This window comes from Cupressus sempervirens, chromosome 2 (assembly GCF_028749045.1).
Source record: "Cupressus sempervirens isolate cs-2001-9-10 chromosome 2, ASM2874904v1, whole genome shotgun sequence".
Classification (NCBI taxonomy): domain Eukaryota; kingdom Viridiplantae; phylum Streptophyta; class Pinopsida; order Cupressales; family Cupressaceae; genus Cupressus; species Cupressus sempervirens.
In genome coordinates this window covers 120,692,600-120,716,314 of record NC_143119.1, presented here as the reverse complement: position 1 = coordinate 120,716,314, position 23,715 = coordinate 120,692,600, and the positions used below count along the sequence as shown (strand labels likewise).

General features: G+C 36.7%; 1 protein-coding gene across 2 annotated transcripts in view; it reads left to right on the top strand.

The window, feature by feature from the left end:
• LOC149571309 (protein CELLULOSE SYNTHASE INTERACTIVE 1-like) overlaps positions 1-23,715 on the top strand; it is a 90,191-nt gene that overhangs the window by 53,959 nt on the left and 12,517 nt on the right. Inside the window, exon 1 of one of the 2 annotated variants that reach the window (XM_089812858.1) lies at positions 23,159-23,370. The exons of the other annotated variant lie outside the window; for it this stretch is intronic. The gene's annotated coding sequence lies outside the window, so the exon portion shown is untranslated. Of the gene's footprint in view, positions 1-23,158; positions 23,371-23,715 lie in introns of those variants that run through there. 2 annotated transcript variants of the gene reach the window in all.

The window sequence follows — 23,715 nt, the reverse complement described above, 5'->3', positions numbered from 1 at the left end:
TCATCTCATCTAATGAACAACTGAATTCTCTTACAATATTCTTCCTATCCTCTCAACAATCAATGCATGCTTCAAAGTAGTTTCAAACTCAAGCTTTAAACCCTTCAATAGGTTTGACCGTTTGTATGGACAAGATTCTTCTCCCAGGCTCTATGGAAATTCTTGTTTACCGCGTTCATTAGTCCTAGGTCTTGGTGCTGGTCCGGTTTGAACTAGGCACTGGTCTTGATCCCACTCGCCTTTAAGTTCGGCCATGGTTCTCACCCAGGAAAGCCATTTCGTTTGGGGGAAAACTATGATGAATTTGATGACAAACTTGCGTATACTTAGGCAGATCCATGACAAACCGAGGTGGATAGGCATGGAAACAAGTTTTTCTCTTTTGGAAGTCATGATTCCTCTTTGCTTTTCCTACATATTGTTTTGGTGGAATTATTGAACACAGACCATTTAAATAAGTTGTTGGTAGAACTAGATCTACTTAACACTCAACAAAAAAGCTCCAGTTCTTTACAATGGAGCTTTATATTGTCATTATTATCAACTAACAATGACTTTCATAGCAGACCACACCTTATCCACATTGATTATGGAATGTTTTCACAGTGCCAGAGATTTAAGAATCATTCCAATATAATTTTACCATCTTTCTTACCTCTTCCTTCATGACACACATTGATTTTTAAGCAAGGTTACATGGGTACGCATACCCAGACCTCGAGTATGCATACCAGGTACATGCTTGGGTACATACCTTGGAGCTGAAAATGCCATGTTGGCTCACATTTTTTCCCCTTGGAGAACGTTAAAATAACTGCCATGTAGATTAAGATGTTTGATTCTTGTTTCAGTTTTTCATTTGCATATCAGCTTGCTGTTTATCAAAGCTTAATTCAATATGTAATCAACATACACGTCCTGGAGACGGGGATGCACCTAGGACTTGGGGACTCCGTTCCTGCTTCCCCAATGATGCCACCAGATTTTGCCACCTTTGCTGAGGATGGGGCGACCTCACAGTGTTGGCTATTTGCTGATTTGACTACTTATGTTCAATGTATGATGTTCCAATTCAATGCAATGTTCAAGTATTTATTCTTTTACATCTTTACATCTTATATTGCAATACATCTTTTCATAACTAGTATTTTAAGTACAACATGTATAGTATATACAACCCCTCTTGCTCCCCCCACCGTCCCCAAATTAAGGGCCCTCTATCCCCCCGTCTCCTAGGGAAGTGCAACTATGGTAATCGGTTTGAAACTTTGATACAATATTCATTAACAGTAAACTACTAAACTTTTTCTGATTTTGTTCAAGTTAGAACTAGAAATTTATCATTTGCAATATGTCGCTATAGGATTTATGATCTTCTTGTTCATAACTAAAGTTTTCCTTATTTGTCATGCATCTAAAGTTTAAACATTCAACATATATATTATGACTCATGACTAATATTTTCAGATTTCTTGTTTTGAAAGCTCAATGTCATGATTCGTGATTCATTTTCAGAATTTCTATAAAATATCAAAAATTATATTAATTTTTTTTTAGGCATAACCACGTAGCCTCGTGCCCTATATTGAAAAATAGTCATACTCATATTGTACCTATACCCAAGGTACCCAAATACCCCGTACCTGTGCAACCTTGATTTTAAGTAATTAATTTATGATGAAGTTTACCCTATTTAAGAACTATGTAGTATAGTTGGTTAGATAACTAGTTTAAACTGTAGATGTCTTGAATATATCTGTTTAAAAAATATCGGGAGATATCAATCTGGATTTTCTCTAAATTTTAGATAACTTATCTAGTGTTTTCTCAAGTGTGATGTATAAATAATCATCGTACTTAAGCCTTCTCCAATACACTTGTTCAAGCACTGGACTTGATATTAGCCTTGCTCCCCTAGCTAAATGGTCCAATATTTGAAGTATATGATGCTATGATGGTATGATCATGTTTCTATTAACACATGAAGTTTTCTTTAAGAAGAGAAATTTGTTATCAATCATAAATACAAACTTGAATAAGACTCCAAAAGCACAATTTTTACCCTGTAAAGTGATAAATCCTAATGAGGAGTGAAATCGAGATTTATGGCAGTGGCATTATCCTCGTTATCCTATGTCTTAATTTAGAAAGATAATTACAAGGACTTCAATCTTTCTCTCTACTTTGGTTCATATCCTCTAACAAACAACTAAATTCCTAAGTTGCCAATTCGGGTTCAGGGATGGATTTGGGGTTTGAGAATTGGATTTGTAGATTTGTGACTTTTTTCCCATTACTATTAGCAAATATTCATGTGTGTGTGTTTTTGCACGCTTTATATATTAAAAAAAAGGGAAGTATATACTATACATAATGGTAAAACTAAATCATTTCATACTATGAAGTATGAATCTATGATGCTTGACCATTGATAAATGCCAAATGTCAAAGATAAACATATGATTCAAAAGAAAAACATCACATCAAATTCATAAAAGTACTTATAGACTTATAGTTCAATAATGTTTGAAACATGATTCAATAATCATGAAAGTGTTCTCAATCATCAAACAGATTATCTAAAAAATGTGGATTATTGGGGTCTTGAGTGGATGCAAGTAATAGATCCTCGTCATCATTGGAACCGAAACTGGTTCCACTAGCACTAGAGGGTGTTGTGTCATCCTCCTCAACATCAAGCAACGTGGCTCTAGCAAGATCCTAAATCGTCATATCCAAGTTAGTAGACTTGGGTGCCACATCCCAAAGCTTCTCTGCCCCCTTCTTGCATTTTGGATCCTTACGTGATAAGAGGCACAAGTTGTTGTAAACAAACACCAAGTCTTCTGCTTTTTTGGAGCCAAATCAATTATGCTTCAGCGAGTGGATAAAGGAGTATGTACTCCAATTCCGCTCAATGACAAAAGAGCTAGCAACCTAGAGAGAAAGCAAACAAAATAAATGTTAAAATCTACATTGCAAGTGGCCAAAAAAATTTGAAAAACACTTGAAATTAAGAACTTAGTTATGATAGGATCTTTATGGCAAGAGGTTGGAGGTACACGTAATCTTGCCCATGGAGGTACCACCATGTAATACCATTCATTCTGCTTTGATCATTCACAACAATAGGATCTGCATCTTTTCCTGAGATAAATATGTAATATCCTTGTCAAAATAAGATCAATATAATTAAAATATAAATGAATAGATAAATAATAAATAAATATAGTAATAATATAATATTAATAATGGTATACTTATAATTTATATTAATATAAATAATAACATAATAATAATGGTATACTTATAATTTATATTAATATAAATAATAACATAATAATATTAATTTTAATCAGTAATATAACTAATTGAATGAAAAGACACACCTTTTCTCATATCAATGTATATAAAGAAATATTAAAATACTGAAAATATATAGAAGAGAAAATTAGATATATAGATTTGGTCTGCAAAAGTTCAATTGAGAAATTTAAGTTAAATTATACAAGGTCCTAACAAGGGACATCACAAAATAATCCGACTTCTGCCCTAACTTTTGCCCCCACCTTTGGATTGCTGAAGATCCTACTGAATGCCCTCTTATACCCACTAGCAACCTCAAAATCTCTATAAGGTGCCACTCTACTTGGAATAGAAAGTAACTTGGGCTATACTACCCGGGGGAGAGAGCATAAGCTAAGAGATGCAAAGGTGTAGTCACCTTTTTCCAGCAGTGAAGAACAATTCATTCCACTATTTTGTACAAGGTCTCTGGAGGGTCATTCTCTCTCCTTGGTATGATCTAGGATATGAATAACAAATGATGTTCATGTAAGTTATCTTGATGCATATTATGTAAATTAAAACTTTTTAAATTTAGCTACCTCTTAATAATAAAAAACTAGGATAGAGGATTGTATTATAACTTACCAATTTGACTTTCTCCAACATGGTGTCCATGTCATCATAGATGCCCCCCAAGCATAGTCGATTTGTAATGTTCCCTTTGGAACATTAGAAAATATTGAAGTCTTATTTCATGCAATATTAAATTGACTTTGAGACTTGGGCTCAAAATATTAAAAGGGTCGATTTAATGTTATATTGAGGACAAAGGGGACAAGGAGGAACAAGACGAAATGCTTTGTAGAAGTTGAAGGGCCACTAGGGAATAAGACGTAACTAGAGAGGAGTTGAAGAGTCAAGGTTTTGTTTTAAAAAGGAGAAAGTTGCTCATTGTTGGACATGTTTGATTTCATATTCAGATTTCTAGTTCTCTCTTGGAGAGTTTTCAGAAAGCTTCAGCTTTCAGCCGGTGTGAGGACGTAGCCCCTCGTGCAGGCAGACAGTGGACGAAAACCTATTGTCAGGGGAGATATCAATTGAGGTGTCTCATCGAGCTTACAGGTTCTTTCCTTGTTTTTCCAATCTGACTGTAACTTCTGTGTATAAGATTGAATTTTAGTTGCTGGTTATTGTATTGCTGTTGTAAAATACAATAACGTTTAGTTGTTGGATGTTATATTGCTGTTGTACAAAGCAACATCACTGTTTGAGAAATTATTAGAGTTTTCTGGTTTTATTATACCAGTCTATGAACCTTGGTTGCATGTTGATATTTTAAATGTTATTGCAAATAACGGGTTCTATAAATTTGAAGAATCTTCTGGTTTATTATAGCACTGTGTCTCATGCTCGTATACCCGATTTTGAATGTTATATCTGGGGACATTTATATAATTGGAAAATTGTACTGGTTTCCGAATGTGCTGTAAATTGTCCACAAGGTTTAATTTCTAAGGGTATTGTTAAGGGAATCCGACAAATATCCTGTTCGGAATATTACAGTGGTATCAGAGCTGGTTTTCCTGCCAGCCTGTGAAGCTATAATAGAGCCTAGTTATTCTGCCGATTTGAAGTGGCAGGCAAAGTATAAAGATGTTCTAAACGGATAATGCAGAAGCATCAAATTATCAAGAAACATATTCTTGTTTTGCAATCTTTACAGTCATGGCGTCCAATCACTGAGAGCCTCTAAGATCACGGAAATTCTAAAATGTTCACATGATGAAACCGATCATATTGGGGCCATTTTGTCAAAAGTTTAATCAAGTTTGAAGGTTGCGAACTCTCTCAGAGATTACTATTATGCTATTGATCCTATGGATGTAAGGTTGGCTGTTGCGGATTGTGCTAAGATTGTTTTTCTTTTTTTTTTGTAAATCCATCTGGAAAGGAGGCTTCTAAGATTCTTTTTGGGCTCCAAGAGCGCTTACGTGACAAGAAGGTTTATGTAAGAAGAACACTCTGCAGAAACTTGTAGAGGTTTATAGAGCTCATTGCAGGAAGTTCTGAATGAGGTTCATCGTCCAAACCGGCTTGGTATGAGAAATTCCATGGCTATGTTTTAGACAAAGGAATGAAATCTTACGAGGAAGAGGTTGCGAGTTACAAGGTTCAATTGATAACTCCCTTGAAAAGACAGGCTGAAAGAATTTTGGAGCTGGCTATTGGTATGGGGCCCAATATTAAGTGTTATGCAAGTGGAGCAAATGTTCAGTCATAGGCATTGATCCAAATATGCAAAATTCTCTATGTGATTACAAAGGAACAGGTCATTGAAAGTATTTACCAACCCATTATATGTTCAGACAGAATCCCATGAGTCAGTACGTGAAAGTTAAGATAGTCGTAAACAATACCAAAGGGTTATCGACTTAGCAGATTTACGGGAAGTGGGAATGACGAAGCCCCTAAAATTCATCACGCGTTCGGGAATACGGGAACTTGAAATAGGTTTTGCTTACGCAGGAAATAAGGATAATAAGCTGTAACAGCAGAGCCTTAGCGTTACGAAAGATTCTCGACCTGCCCGGACAGTTGTCTCTCGCGCAGTAAGGAGTTACGGGTATCAAAGGTAACAGAGGATTCGAACGCATGAACCAGGGGCAGAGTGGATAAACCAGGCATTTTTGGCGAACTCGCGAGTGTACAGGTAGCAGATTGTGACGCGCGGGAATTGCACAGCGCAGCGAAAATTCATCCCTAGACACCTCAGACCCGTGGCGTTAAGATTAAAGGCTCTTTGCTACGCGTGGCGACTGCAAGCATTTGCCATCGGGCCTTGAATTCGCAGATTTATGTGTAGTCATACGCAGTCTGGAAGGGTTTTTTTTTTTTTGAGACAGCGTTAAACTTTGTCTTGCTAAACTGGGCGGCATTTTCAACTTCGTGTTTTCTTGCTGGTGAACACGTCGTGGAGAGAGAGTATTCTGAACGTAACGACAAATCCAGAATAGGCGCCAGTGACAGCTATTCTTGAGGAGCCGTGGGTGAAGCACCAGTCAAGGTAACGGACATACAAACTGCCGTTATTCATCAGTTTTGATGACCAATCCGAATAGGATTGACAGGTTTCAAGGAGAGCTACAGAACCGACGATGTAAAGGCAAGTGTAACGTTTAAATTTTCTGTCGAGAGTTGTCAAAAAGTTACCAAAGTTGGCTCAAGTTGGGCACGTGTTGGATTTACGTGTTGAATTTATCACGCTAAAGGATTGGAAGACTTGCAGAATACAACGCATAGCATGAGAATAGAAAACTGGAATAAGTAGTTAAAAGAAATAAAAACTACTCTATCAAGTATTGTGCCACTAGAAACCAAGGGTAAAACATCTGAGTAAGACGAATCTTGGCAGAAGATTGGAAGTGTCTGCAGAGTATAATTCAGATTTTGGTCGTTACATTCTTTGGAAAATACCGGTGTATGCTGAAAGTTGCGGTAAATACCAGGCCAGTACAAGCCCGAATCACGTTGAGATAGGAATTTACAGAACTACAGTGTTTATAGTTATGGGAAGGAAGTGAGAAGCTTACATGAAAATCACGTCCAGAAACAGGAACACAAAGATATAGCAGCAGGTTCACGTCATTGGAAAAGACTGGGATTAAATATGGGAAATGGAATTGAATCCAGAAGTGGTCTATAGCTCTTAGATCGTTAACCAGTCGGCTCAATACAGCAGAAGTCGTTATCAGCAAACCCAACTTGATAAATGTCTATAACGTTGTGCTCTTAAATCCTATTCTGTGCATTGTTTGTGAACGGGATTAATACTCCTCCCTTTATTTTCTGAATATCAACATATATTTGGGGCTACATTCAGATTACAAAAGGCTGGGAAGTATTTTTGTAATTTGTGGAAAATCTTGGAAGTCCTGATATTAGATCTAACAGTACAGAATTGAATCATCTCTTATTAGTTCATCCTTTGGATTGTGCCTCCAAATTATTTTCACATTAAGATTCTGTGCATTTTATAAACCTCATATTCTTCCTTAGCAAGTATCAGTTCAAAGAATGTTAGTATTACTCCAAGTGGTCTGCAAACTGTATGATGAAATGTCTATCTCTGTTATTCCATAACTAGACTGGACTTTAATACATTGAATGATAGAGCAAATTTGGGAGATTCTACAGGAACTTGGGAACGGTTAAAAATAAAAATAAAAAAATTTAACAGCATTTGCAAACATTTGACTAATTCTGAGAACAGAGTAATACAGTGATCATTAGACTGTTGTAGGAATTTGCTCAGTATTGTTTGCAGAATGGACAGGAAGAGGTACACTTCATTGTCAGTTAACCGTCCCACACGGCCTACCTTCTTGAAAGAGGAACCACAGAGCAGCAAAAAAAGTAATCATTCAGATAGTTGGGTTGAAATCAAGAAAGTAGTTGATGATATGGTCAAAATAAACCGTGAGTTGAGTGACAAGTTGGCTGATCCGGCTACCATGGATAAGTTGACTAGATTTATACGCAGATCATCTCGCAGGACAGATAACAAGAGATCGACTGATACAGTTACTAGGAACTCGCATGAGGAGTTTGGAAAACAGATCAGTAGCCAGGTAGAAGATGCAGCTCCTACTCAGCCGCAGGAGGAAGAGGTGAAGGATATCACGCAGATTGATAGTAACGGTCAACTTGATCCTCAAGTTGAGACAGTTGTTTACAGGTTGCTAGTGGGTGGTGTCACAGGTACTCAGGATGGTTTGATTACGACAGGCAATGACTACAGCATAGTGAGTTCGGATGATGATTATGAGGATGTTGTTGTGCATGATGGTGAGTTACTTGGCAGAAAAGAACAAACATTGAGTATTCATGACTTTGCTGAGAGGGAGTGCCAGGCACATTTGGATGCTTCGTCACATGAGGTTGAGGCTGGAAATACTTCACATGATTGGTCTAGCCAGCTGAAGGTGGACATAGACAGTATTATGACTTCATTATCGCACCATGACAGGATACGAGATATGATAGAGGATCACATCCAGATAGTTCAGTTACAGGGAAGACATAAGGGAATTCAGGCAAAGTCTTCTTATGTTGACTTACAGGCTATTAGGGAAGGAATGGGAACGATGAAGTTGAGTTATTTACATCTGCTATCAGACCGTGACCATCTTCTTAGCCTTGCCAGAGTCTATTCAGATACCTTGAGCAGAAAGGAGGAGGAAGTTGACAAGCTTTCTCACGAGCTTGAGGACACTTGAGTTTCTTTGGGGAGAACTCCATTGGCATTACAGGACTCGAGGAGACATGTGGACGAGCGTGGTGTGGAATTGAGTTTAGTCTTATCTTGCACACCTGATACTCAATTTTCTACAGCAGGCGGATCACATGTGGTTATTGATAATTGTGAGAGTACACCTTGCATTCATACCCAGGATTCAGGGACAGTATCAGACAGGTATATGGAGCTAGTTGGTATTAGTCATATCACTTGGGTGAGGAGTTTGCTCGAGTTACCAGCTGATTCTAGTTTACGGATATGGACTTGGGATTGTTATATTGGTATTTGGGATTCAGATGACTGGAGATTGTTATCACTCTTTGGTAACAATGATTGTTTGGGTGTTATCATAGATTTGATTAGAAGATTGCACGGTGTTGTTCTTTCGTGTTTCAGCAGCTTGTCTGATGTTGGTATTAGTTTCTATACATCCGTGTTGGGAGTTGTGTGCATTTCTAGTCGACCACACAGAATGCAGTGGGCTTATGATGATTCAGGCACATCTGAATTGTCAGTGATTACAGATGAGTCCTTGGATCGTATTGGCATTGATGACATCCAAGCGGATGCAATGGACAGTTATGGGGACTTAGTCTCCCCGACAATTTCTTTCGGTATAGAGGAGTTGGACAGCGATGCTACAAATTTTGATACTCTATATTTTGACATGAGCTTTGGAGTTGATTCGCAGAGTATGGATGGTAGTACTTCGAAGATCAGTAATTTTGAGTCTACTCTTTTGGATAGTATGGCAGAGGAGGATTGTAGGAGACAGGCTAGCCAACGACATCATGTGTCTAGTCAGCTTAGAGTTAGTGAGTGTGACATTGCCATCGATTGCCAGCATTTCGATGCTGCTCGTCAGTTGTTAGCAGTTTATGGATGGGGCTCTCCTACTAGTGTTGAGCAAGAAGGTAGTTATTTTTCCTTGACAGAGATCCACTCTTTATGGGAGGCTATCTGGATTCTGAGACAGAATTATATGCAGTTGGTAGCTGACAGAGATCATCTTATGGAGTGGGGCAGTGCAGCATATGACGCATTGTTGGTCAAGGAAGAAGAGGTGAGTGAGCTTACTCAGTAGCTCGTGGTGACTTCTAAGATTCTTGATAGTACACAGTTGGCTTTCGAGGAGTCACAATTGCATCTGGCTGAGGTGACCATGGAGTTGGAACGACTGCAGTCTTTACCAGATTCTATACCGTCACGAGGTGTGGTGTCTGCTGATCCGAGGATGCCCATGGTTGAGATTGTCAGAGACAGTGGAGATGGGGATGCATCCATCGTTGATACTAGCATTGGCATATCGGGCTCTCTTCCACTGGGGTCAAGTTCAATTGAGTTGGGTGTTGCAGTAGTTTGTTGTGGTATGCCTGACATGGTGGTGGTCTCTACTACTGAGGGCACGGAGACTAGGGATGTTGTATCAGAGATCATGTGTGATGTTGGTAAGTTGGTAGTTGGCACGGTTCTTGCTAGTGATACTACTCCCTTGGCGATATCTTCGGAGGTAGTAGTTAGTTCCAGCTTGGTTACAAAATTATATCATCCTTTGTGGGATGGGTGTTCACCATCTTCGGAAGATGGGATTAGCGGCTGCAAGTGTCCGACTCAGTTGTTTGTGGGGGATTACTTGTAGGGAAAGCTGGCAATTGTACATCATGCTGATATGTATCCAACATATTTTGCTACTTCTATGTCACAAGGTTCTCTTATGGATACATGGTTACAGGATGACTATGGTATCAGTTGGCATGATGGTTTGGTTGGTTATCACATCCATGGGAGTTTAGCGGAAGCTATAGAGAGATGTTATGTTATAGACACTACCAAGTATTTTTACCTCTATATAGCGAATGGATGTGGGGTTCGATTGTTTTGGGATCCAGGTGGCGACAGGTTTGACACAATGTATGGATTGATCGAGGATCCAAGTGTTGGCTGGTTGTATCTTTGGTTGGATGAGGATTTTATTGTGATCATGGTATTGATCAATGTTGAGCAATTTACAGGTGCAGGTGCTGAGTTTTTTCAGAGAATTATATGGGATCTAGGGATTCGGTTGATTGATAGATTGCAGGGAGACATCTGGCTTCGCAGTTTGGCCAACATTATTTTCAGTCTGGATTTTAGGGCTGCCTGCAGACTCGTATGGGATCCTGGTACGAATTGCTTGAGGACAAGCAATTTTAAGGAGGGGAGATTTGTAATGTTCCCTTTGGAACATTAGAAAATATTGAAGTCTTATTTCATGCAATATTAAATTGACTTTGAGACTTGGACTCAAAATATTAAAAGGGTCGATTTAATGTTATATTGAGGACAAAGGGGACAAGGAGGAACAAGACGAAATGCTTTGTAGAAGTTGAAGGGCCACTAGGGAATAAGACGTAACCAGAGAGGAGCTGAAGAGTCAAGGTTTTGTTTTAAAAAGGAGAAAGTTGCTCATTGTTGGACATGCTTGATTTCATATTCAGATTTCTAGTTCTCTCTTGGAGAGTTTTTAGAAAGCTTCAGCTTTCAGCCGGTGTGAGGACATAGCCCCTCGTGCAGGCAGACAGTGGACGAAAACCCATTGTTAGGGGAGATATCAATTCAGGTGTCTCATCGAGCTTATAGGTTCTTTCCTTGTTTTTCCAATCTGACTGTAACTTCTGTGTATAAGATTGAATTTTAGTTGCTGGTTATTGTATTGCTGTTGTAAAATACAATAACATTTAGTTGTTGGATGTTATATTGCTGTTGTACAAAGCAACATCACTGTTTGAGAAATTATTAGAGTTTTCTGGTTTTATCATACCAGTCTATGAACCTTGGTTGCATGTTGATATTTTAAATGTTATTGCAAATAACGGGTTCTATAAATTTGAAGAATCTTCTGGTTTATTATAGCACTGTCTCATGTTCGTATACCCGATTTTGAATGTTATATCTGGGGACATTTATATAATTGGAAAATTGTACTGGTTTCCGAATGTGCTGTAAATTGTCCACAAGGTTTAATTTCTAAGGGTATTGTTAAGGGAATCCGGCAAATATCCTGTTCGGAATATTACATGATTCATGTCGGCAAACCTAAGCATAGACATGACAGGCTCAGTGAATTCCAATACGTAATCCACCTGATCCCATCAATCAGCATTCAATATCATTGCATTGACCTTTTGGGCCCTTGTATTGGATTATTTTCAAATGCCCCATTAGTTGCTAATCACCATTTGTGACAATGTATCCTTCACCCTTACAAGTCATCTAAGGACAATTGTGTGTGATGAAAAGCGGGTTCAGCCACCTAAAAACATATTAATAGTAAGTTATTAGCACATTTAATTATGATTCCTCTAAGTGAGGGTTATTTCAAACTCAATTTTGATGGGGCCTCTAGAGGAAATCCAGGGAACTTTGGCTATGGCATAGTCATTAGAGATTTTAAAGGTCATGTGATTGCAGCAAAAGCATCTTCTCTCCCTCAATATACTAATGACAAAGCTAAGGCCCTAGCCTTGCTTTTTGGTTTGGAACTTGAAAAACCACTTTCTATATCTAAGGTACAAGTTGAAGGGGACTCATCAATTTATTATTAATGCGTGTATTAAACGTCATGTATATAATTGGTCCATTCAGTACATATTACATCAAGTATGGTCTCTTCTTGACTCAATCTCTGAATGTTGCATCATGCTAATTTATAGAGAAGGCAATCTTTTAGCTGATTGTTTGGCTAATTTGGGTACTGATGGGGTTTATATTAACTCTTTACTTTCCCCACTTAACCTCCTCAATCTCCCCAACTTGGTTAATATTATGACAAAAGAATATGTTTAGAATTAGGTTGAGTCCTCCTTTTTTATTTGATAGTAAACCATGACTTTTCTTTGATTTCGCATGTTTTTTCTTTTATGGATCTCACTTGTTCTTTTGAGATACTATATGCACGTCCAAGTCTTGGATTACACTTGCATCAGATGACTTTCTAATATCATGGTCTTAATTGAAGTTTTGGATGTAGATTAGTGATGGTAATCTTTGTGACATTTTTTGTTGGGCTCTAGGTCTTGTCTCTGGCACCAATCAATGAATTGTATTCATATGAGTTTTGGGCTCTTTGTAATTACTATATTCTCGATCTAAGAATCTCTAGGACAAGATTCATTAGTGCTGATAGATACTCTCTCTTGATGCAGTATTTCTTCTTCTGCATTTCTTTTTTGTAACAAGCAATGATCAGAGTTTTTCTTTTCTGGTTCTTTTCTCTGGGAGCTCTTTTGAACTAGTTATTATTAATATAAATATAATGTTTCGCCAAAAAAAAAAAAAACACATTTAATTATGTAAAACATGACATAAAATGATATTGCATAAATGAAACTAAATAAAGTAAATTTCAAAATTTACCTTCAACAATTCCAATTGGGAGAAAGTTTTGAAAATTGCTTGTGACACATGGTGGTTTGCCACAAACATTTGAATCTCGTCACACTCATTCATTTGCTTCACCTAATCTATTTGGGTGCCAATGGCTTGTATCACCAAATTGAAAGAATGGACGGTGCATGGTGTCCAAAGGATGTGATCATATCTAGCCCCTACCAGTGCACCCACAACCTTGCAAACTTTTGCATTGTCTACAATAACTTGGACAACCTTTTACAACCTATTGCCGCCTCTATGGAATCAATGAGAATCTGAGCAATAAATCAAGCACATAACATTAATCAAAGGTCGGTTTTTGCAATCTTTCCATTCGTTTGAGACAATAGACACACCTGTTTGAATCCAAGAATCTCTTATAGATTTTAGTTGAGTCTTTACATTTTCTCTCATTGTGCAATAAGGTGGTGCACACCTTTTCATATCCAAGGCCTTGGTAACCAAAAGATGCATTATTTATTGCTTGCACCATCTCCCTCCAATAAGATGATCTAAGTAAGTTGATTGGAACACCATTCACAAAGAGACAATGTCCAACTTTGTCATCAGCTATATCTCTCAACTCATTTTGAAATGCCTTATTTAATGGGCCTCTCTTGCAGAGTGGTGATTTGTGGTTCTTCTACAACACCATCCTCCCTAGAAGGTGTAGGCAAGAGGGATGTCTAGAGACTTGGTGAGTGGGTGGTGCCATTGATTTTTGTTTCCCACTATAAGTTTTGTATTTCCTTTTGAAACTAATTTGTCAGCATTTTCTTGTTCTTTTCCAAATGCTTCGATTTGCCTAGGTTGCAACCCTTGCTTATTTGGCCCCTCACACATATTAATCCCTTTAACCCCAAGGCCCAAGAAATGAAGTTTGACTCTAGAGTAGGAGCTTCTATATTGTACATTGCAAAAATTACATTTCCAAATGAATCCCCGACCTCCATTACATTGTGAAATTCTTGTAGTGCATCTCCATAAAGGAGACCCTTTATAAATTTTAAATTGAGATCCCTCCCCACCCACTGAGCTTTGATTACTCATTGTTGCACTTGCGATCTATAACAAAAGTGAAAAAAATAATACTTCAAAACTTCTACAAATTTGGAATATAGTTGAAACTTTAGAAAAACTTGAAACAATGTAAGAAATAACTAAAGAAACTGGTTCAAATGCATACCTTCGACACCAATTCTGCCTTTAGGAAAGTATTTGTCACTCCACAATCAATCTCCTTGAATTTCAATCACTTCACTTCAAACTTGCAAGAATGAGAGAGGAAATGAGTGTAAAATGAATTTTAAAACAACTAAAAGGGGTTGGTTTAGGGTTTGAAGCAAAAAAAAACTTTTTAAAATTGTTTTGGTCCCACAACTATTTTTTGGCTTGTGGGTCTGCGGGGGTTTGCGCGGATTCACGGGCGGTCTGCGCTAGATCTAGATCTGTGCAAGGTCCATAAATGACCCACAAATTTGCACCTATCCACAGGGTCATTTATGGAGCCCGTGCGGACCCAGTACATACCAGTTGACGAATCTGAACCCAGTATGGACCTAAATCTGGTCCATGGGTCAGATGCGTGAATCCAGTAACACAGTTGAATTCTCTTAAAATATTTTTCCTATCCTCTTAACGGTCATTTATGGAAACTGTGCAGACCTGGTATGTACTGGTTCACGAATCTGAACCCAGTACGGACCCAGATCTGGTCCGCAGGTCAGACATGCGAATCCGGTAACACAGTTGAATTCTCTTACAATATTCTTCCTATCCTATCAACAATCAATGCATGCTTCAAAGTTTCAAACTCAAGCTTCAAACCCATTAATAGGTTTGGCTGTTTGTGTGAACAAGATGGTTCTCCCAGGTTCTATTAGAAATTAAGAATTCATGTTTACCAAGTTCGGTGGTTCTAGGCCCTGGTAGTGGTTTGGTTTGAACCAGGCCCCAGTCTTGGTCCCGTTCGCCTTTAGATTTGACCGAGGTTTGCACCTGGGCAGGTTGTTTCATCTGGGGCAAACCTACGATGACCTAGGACGAACTTGGGACAAATCTGTGCATACCTGGGCAGATCCATGGCGAACGGGGGCAGACGGGCATGGAAAACAAGTTTTTCTTTTTGGAAGTCATGAACCCTCTTCGCTGTTTCTGAATGCTGTTTTGGTGGAATTCATGAGCACACCATTTAAATGAGTTGTTAAATATAAGTAGTTGTTAGCAGAGCTAGATCTACTTAAGCATTCAGAAAAAAAGCTCCACTGCTTTACAATGGAGTCTTATATTGTCATTATTTTCAGCTAACAATCAATTCTGTTGGAGACTACACCTTATCCACATTGATCACGGAATGTTTTAACAGTGCCAAAGATTTAAAAATCATTTCTAATATAACTTTACCATCTTCCTTGCTTCTTCCATTACAAGAGGCATTAATTTTAACTTATTCATTTCTGTAAAGTTTACCACCCTGTCTAAGAACTATGAAGTATAGATGGTCAGATAATTAGTATAAACTATAGATGTCTTGAATATATCTATTTGAAAAATGCTGGGAGATATCAATCTGGGCTTTCTCTAAGATTTTAGATAACTTATCTAGAGTTTTCCTTTTTATGATGTATAAATAACCAGTGTACTTAACCCTTTTCCAATACCCTTGTTCAAGCATTGGATCTGATATTAATTCTGCTCCTCTTGCTAAATGGTCCAATATTTGAAGTATATGATGCTGTGATGGTACGAGCATGATGCTATGATTACATGTTTGTTGTGTTTTGGTTGTTTACATGATACTATGTGACATTCTAATCTTAATTCATGCTTCTAGACTACATAAATATATAATTTTTACATTGTTTTTGTACGAACCCACATCGCACTTCAAAGTTTAGTCATACAGGTGAATCGGTTCCTTGAACCCAAATCTGAACCTGAACCTGATCCTGAAACTGAACCAGCAACTTAGGTTTCACACAAGATGCTTGGACATTTTGCAATCTGAATTTTTAAGTGTTCACTTCAAAGTTCCAATTGGTAGTATTGCAGTTGCATTCTTGACCAAGTCACCATCGTGATTGCAGTCCTTACTGTCTTTGTATTTCTGTCAGTTCTTTGTTCTATACCTGTTTCTGTGTCTGAATCCAGTATATTGTTCAGTTTTTGGTTTTTCATACATTTTCTATATCTAATATGGTCCCGCAAAAGCTCAATAAGACATTAAGTGGGGGAAGAATTCTTTTTTTTCCCTTAAAACGCTACTTCATTTGGCTATCTTCGAGGAATATTTTCACTCTGGTAATTATGCCCTAATGACAAATAACATTGCATTATCTCACAATAATGAAAACTTCAAAATTTGGAAGCATACACAGATAATTGCATCTTCAGATCAGTCCATTTCTTTGAAAAACTTACAAGGCAACCTCCCCAACTAATACAAATTCATTGTATTCAGTATATTACAACCTTCCCATTTTGCCCCAAACTTTATACTGACTTGCTAAAAATCCAGTCTTCCACAAATCAAATTTTCTTACAAAAAGCATTACCATCATTTATAAGGATGAGATGGAATATAGTTCTAAATCAGTAATGCATATCTACATTCCATTAGAGATGTTAAGCTAAATAAAATATTCACTTTAATCCTTCAAAGTGAAATGCAAAAGAGAGTATTTTGAATCGCTTGAAGCTTTCCATATGTTCACACTGAACATTCCTATCTGAGCTAAAAATTCAAGTCTTATTTTTTTGTGTTTCTTGGTATCTATTTTGAGTTTCCCTTGTCTTCTTTTTTAACATCACATCACTTGTAAGAAAGGATCTTCCTTCCACACCCATGTCTCAAAGATGGGTTAGCACTTGGTTCTCATTTAACATAGAATGGTTGGAAAGCTGCAAACAGTCACTATTGACAATTGAATGCATCTTCATAATGGGAGGGAGATAAAGTTTGAAATCATTTTACTGGAGGCCTTTAAAATAGTGAAAGGTCCATATCTTAGTGGCTTAATTTTCTTAGCTTCTCCTTGTAGTCTTTCATTACCCAAGGAAAGCCAAAAATTGTTTCCTACATTTAGATGACACTCTATTGTATGTTGATGCTCCTTGATTTTTCTTATGGGAATCATTTGAGGATTATTCAATTTTCCTTTTGCAAGTTTGCCTTCTGTTCTTTTGTTGTTAGAGCTTTATTTTGAGCCTTTGACACTAGAGATGTTATGGGAGTAGTTTCTTTTGATACAATGGCACCTAAACCAAATGACTCCAGCTAGTATTGTAGTGGTACACGATGGCACTACCTTTGAAGAAATCTATAGTGTCTGTCCCAAAATATTTCATGAAGTAATATCTTGAAACTCCTTCAAATGTTGGTCTTGTTTTGAACTTCGACAATGCATGCAAATGGTTTGTGCGGTTTACTCTTAGATGACACTCTTTTTAACGTTGATGGTTCCTTTGTTTTGCTTATGATAGTAATTTAGGGATTATTTAATTTTCGTTTTGCAAGCATGCCTTGTGTTCTTTTGGTGTTAGATCTTTATTTTGAGCTTTTAACGCTAGAGATGTTATGGGAGTAGTATCTTTTGATACAATGGCACCTAAACCCAATGACTTCAGCTTGTATTGTAGTGGTGCATATGGCACCACCTTTGAAGGAATCTAGAGTGTTTGTGCCAAAGTATTTCATGAGGTAGAGTCTTGAAACTCTTTCAAATGGTGGTCTTGTTTTGAACTTTGATAATGCATGCAAACGGGTTTTCCAGTTTACTCTTATATATTATCTTGTTGGAAGCATCCTTTCTATAAGTATGCTAAAAAGTTGGGTAAATATTGCATGAATCCCTTGTAGGAATAAGTGGGACATAGTCAAGAACATAACTAAGGTTTTTTTACTCATTTGCTTTGGAGAAGCTAAACATGCAATGTTGTCCTTAGGCTTGGTCTTTGCTATATGTGGAGCTCATTACTAGTATTTTCATTGTGGACGGGGGATACTCTATTGAACACTCGAAATAGTGTGTTGGGGAGGGGGGGAGGTGAATTAGTATTCGCTTTAAAGTATTAAAACTCGTAAAAACAACCATCCACATGACATAATTAATTGCAGATAGTGAATGTAATCGTGAGAAATAACACATGACACATATCGCCAGTATTTTCATGTGGAAACCCAAAATTGGGTTAAACCACGAAGAGAATTAGCTCTCAATGTCTCGTAACTGGTTATAAAATATTACAGCGTCTCACTACCCTTTAGGATCACTACAGAAATATTGACTCACTGTCAAAAATACAAAATGAACTATTATAATTGCATCTTAGGTATGCATGAGGTACAGTTCCAATAAAGCTCAATATACAGAATCCCCTCACATCATCAATTAGTTGTCACAAATATATCATATCCTACTTAGCACATTCAACCTTACAAAAGATGTGAAAGATATATACATATATACCAGTCCACTCATACAATATGCCGGGCTGAATTAGTATCCCCTTCAAAGTTGTAAAACCCTTAAAAACAACCATCCACATAACATAATTAATTGCAGAAAGTGAATGTAAGCATGAGAAATAACATGACATATTCATGTGGAAACCCTAAATTGGGTTAAACCACGGAGAGAATTAGCTCTCAATGTCTTGTACTGGTTATAAAATATTACAGCTGTTCACTACCCTTTAGGATCACTACCAAAATATTGACTCACTGTCAAGACTACAAAATGAACTATTATAATTGCATCTTAGGTATGCATGAGGAACAGTTCCAATAAAGCTCAATACACAGAACTCCCTCACATCATCTCTTAGTTGTCACAAATATATCATATCATACTTCGCACATTCAACCTTACAAAATTTGTGAAAGATATATACATATATACCAATCCACTCATACAATATACCGGCTTAAACATACATACTGGTTCCCAAAATAAGTTGGCCACAAAACTATTTCCATATGTTATCTTAAAAACAGATCCACACAAGTTACCCAACTAAATAGACCAAAAAGATCGACACAAGTTACTCAACTAAATAGGCCAAAAACAAAGATGAATATCTCCACAAAGATGCTTTAACACACAAAATCCAACGCAATCAATCCACAAAATAGCATGACAAAATATGACCAACTAAAGGAATGGACATGATCCATTCTATTGCCAGAGAGATAGGGTGCTTTGACAGACATAGCTTCCCGACCTATGTCTTCACCACTAGGTAGAGTTGGCATGTGAAATCTTGAATACACATGCTTCCTTGACATATAAATCTGTTGCCAAAAATTTTTGACGATACCATTTTTTGTAGGGGAATGAGAAACAAAACACAGACCTATAGTCTGTCAAAAACTACCGGTGCTAAAACATTTGTGTATAGGGTCCATTTTGCTCAAGTCAAATAACACTTAGGATGAAGTTACTGATTGAACACTTAACCGAGCGTTCCATAGATCATCTGGGGGGTTGCCAGATTTATTGGATGAGGAGCCAGTATTATTAGAGGTCCAGATTTTTCTTTTTTTTTTTCCTTTTCTTGTCTGCCCTTTTTCTTTTGCTTCATCTTGGACATCTGTATTTGTCTTGGCATTCTCTTTCCTTTCCTCTTCTGGTTTCTCAACCCCCATCTCAATCACATTATCCTTCATTGTATTTTGATATACTTTTTCTGGTGTTTCTTCTGTAGAATGCTTTAGGATGTCGTTGTGCACTTCTATAATAGTTTTTGTGATAACTGGAGGAGTATTGTGTTCATCTGTATTGTTCGGAGGAGGGAGTGTTATGCAGCTCATATCAAGTCCTTCTGTCATCTGCTTTGTCTGATCTTTGCCCTCTGTCTGAGGGATATTAACTTGTCCATGTTGCATTGAGGTCTCAACATTGCTCTTCTGTGTTTCAATAGATGACAACATTCCAAGGTTGTGGCCATTATGAGAAATATGGGCAGAGAAAAACAGGAGCGCAAAAAAATGAAACACAAGTTATAGGGTCCTCCGCATTTTCCATTCAAATATGCGATACATATATAGAGAATTTCATATCCTAATAGGGTGCCACATATTTCTCATTCAGATGCACAATACATATATATAGGATTTCATATCCTATTTTGTAGGAAACCTCCTAAACTCCTTTCCTTTTTATGTTGGGTAACAACTGAACATTTGAACCACTTATAAAATAGGTTATTAAATGAACTTCAACAGATGTAAGAAATATTTTATGCATCTCAACAAACACATCAACTTGATATTTTACATTAATTCCCAGCAGCCATGTCCCAGAGTGACTCCAAAGTTTCTAGTTTCATACTCTCAAATACTTCTTTCTCTGTTCATCAGAATAGTAATAATGGAAGACTAGCCAAAGCTTCATTGCCTATAACATACATAGGTCCCCTTGCTAAGAATTAAAGTGGGAGGGATACATCTTAAGAGCTAATAAAAAGGCAAATGTGCTGCCATGACACAACCAGAGACCTTTTGAGCCCTTGGAGAATCCTCAGAAAGAGGTTAGTAAGAATAAAAACTCAAGGACATTGTTCATGGCCAGTGCTTTATCTTCGTCAGACTTCCATAGTATCTCAACTTCACTCCTCATCTTCACCAAAGATTATAGGTGCTCTCATAATCCTCCTCACTAGGTTGAAGAAGGGGAATTGTGTTCTAGGAAAATGATAAATGGAGTTTGGAGAGTTCCCTTCCAACAAGCACTCGTAGAGTGGGGTCTAATGAACCTACATCGCAAGTATTTTGGTCAAAGGACTTCTAACTTGAACATTCTCTAACTTAAAGGAATAAAGGTTATTTGTGTTTTGCTTTCAATAGTTTGTTATGTCATGTGGTTAAATAGTTATTATGTCCCCTTTCAATAGTAATCATGAGAAAGGGTATGGGAACATTATGACATTTGTTCCCACAAAGTGCTAGTCTCATAAAATTGCTCATAATTGTGACCCTTCCAATCGGGCATTATTAATCATTTTTAATTTTAATACCAAAACCTTAAGAGTTGTTAATTTTACATCTCAAACAATATGGTTGAAAGAACCCATCTTTGGAAATTGATTGCTAGTGTAAACAAATAATGGATATGATGTTGATTGGATATTCAACAATGGCGGTTATGCTGTGATAACCATTAATGAGCGGTGAGAATTAAAACTACATGTTATTATTAACTATAGACTTATACCAGTCTGAAAGTAAGAGGATGGTCACTATACTTCATATCTCTTCTTTATGTATATGGGAATTATCTGCTACTGATTGGTCTGCTTATCTAATGAGTAACTAAATATCCCTTGTGATGTATCTGATTTGTTGTACTCCTCTCTTATTTGCTGTCCAAGAATCTGATGCTCGATGGTTTCCTTTCTTATTCCTGTCTTTTTGTGTGTACTAGGGTTGACTGTAATTTCACACATATTCTGATTAAATGTCTTTCCTTTTATCCTTTTGTTCGATGCTTTTTCTATGATTAGAATCATGTTTACCCTTTCTACTTGATCGTGCCTCTCCCTTATATACCTGTGTGGGTTGGGAGCAGGCCTGGAATTTGATGGTCACCCTTAGCTGTCATGATTTTTTCATGACGGTTTTATCATTTTAATGCTTATGAAAAATTTTGATTGTCAAAAAGTAAAATATTATAAATTGCTTATAATAATTTTCTACAGTTTATTGATAATTTGAAGTGTTATATTTATGGTTTTATAAAAAATATAGTGTCAGTTCATACATTCTAAAGTTTTTTCCACCTGTCATATACTATCCAAAAGTGCAAAAACAGCGACGACCATCAAATTCCAGACCTGGTTGGAAGAGGTCACATCTGTCCCGTCAGATGTGACTTAAAGTCACTGTCTTATGATTTATATATTTTCTTTTTAGTTATCTTACTTTAGTGACATTTTGTGGTTGATTCTAAAAATATTTAGTATTTAGAAATATCAGATTAATATATTAATGTTATGTTATTATATATATATATTATTATACTTTTTTGATAAATATTATATATATGTATATATTTATAGACATAAAATTGTGTCTACTGATGAATCTGATGAAAAATTGAGCCCGAATTACCCAATATAGCTAATTTATGCTTATCTTCATACTCCCATTCAGTTTTTAAAATACATTGTTAAGGCTTAGATGGACCCAAAAATATCCCAAATTCTCCATTCTTACCTTAGAATTTAAATTCAAATGCTTTAACCTATCATCTTACAATCAAAATAAAAAAGCAACAAAAATCCCCAATATGAATCATTGATAAAACATCTTTCAACGAAAATGGAATGTAAATTTTCGTGGAAAATAACTATAAGGCAGGATGAGACTGGAGGCCGAAGAGCATTACCTACTACCAACTAATCTTCCATGAAATGTTATTTCACCTTTTCATTTTACCGACGTGCTAAGTTTCTCAGGCTTTCCATTTCTTAATTGAAATTTAATATATATTGCTATGCATTGGTGTAGATGGTTGGGATTGGAAAAATTAAAAACCCATTATAACCAGCTGAGGAACACCACTATCATTCCTCAGTATACCAAATCATTGGCACAGTTTGGTCCTGTCATTAGAAGAAATCCAAATTAATGCTGCAAATCAAAACATTTCAAAAACTAAAAACATTTTACTCCATGCTTTTGTTGTTCTTCTTCAATTATACTTTCATGCCAGTTTGTAACTGCAATTTGCATTCTCTAATCCACTACTCACTGATTGCCTCTTTACAAATCGCTTGCATATGCATCTCTCAAATAGTTATGTATCAATGACTTGCACTTTCACTTATCATTTTGATTCGTTTGATTTCCCCTTGCTGGCTTGCCATGTGTTCGTAACTGACAACCATTTCATAGTCCCTCTTGGTGCCATGCGTTTGAAACTGATATAAGACATCTTTATGAATGCCAATTTTATTTAAAATTGCCAAATGTTTACATTGATGACTTATGCCACTGCAGGAGGCCTCTTGGCTCAAATAAATAATAAAATATATTATAAATTTTTTTTCTCGTTCCTTATTTTTGTTTATTTATAATTAAATCCTATTCTAGGGAGGGGACATCACGATTCACAACAATTATAACAAGTTATTGGGGAGGACACATGTATTGGTACGCTAGAGCTTGTAGAAAAATATCAGCGAGCAAGTTTAGAAAAAAATCTGAGTGCGATAAGTGAGATAGTTATCTGAGCAAGCATTGTGAGTGTGGCTGATTTCTAGAAATAAGATTTTAATCACACAGAATTATAGTACGCATCCCAAATCTCTTAAAAAAAAACCGCACATCCGCGCATCAGAACCCGGCATCAGCATCAGAACCAGAACCAGAACCGGTAACTTAGATGGGATCAAATGCTTTTTACTTGCCTGCTAATTGTTTTGTATTTTTCATATTTAGACTTCTGATAGAATAAACATTACATGTTTGTCTTAATTAAAGAACACTGAAATTATTCTTGTGGGTTTGGTATAGAAAAATTAAAAACAAGGGACGCTTGATATTATAATTTTACAAACAAATAAAAATAACAGGGAAATCATACTTCTCTGTTCTTGTTACGATTGAGTTGATGAAACTGGTAATAGAGTAAATGTATTTTTGAAGTATTTTCATCAAGCTTTAATATATTGCATAGTCAAACTTTTGAAAATAGTAACACAGACCTGAAAACTACAAA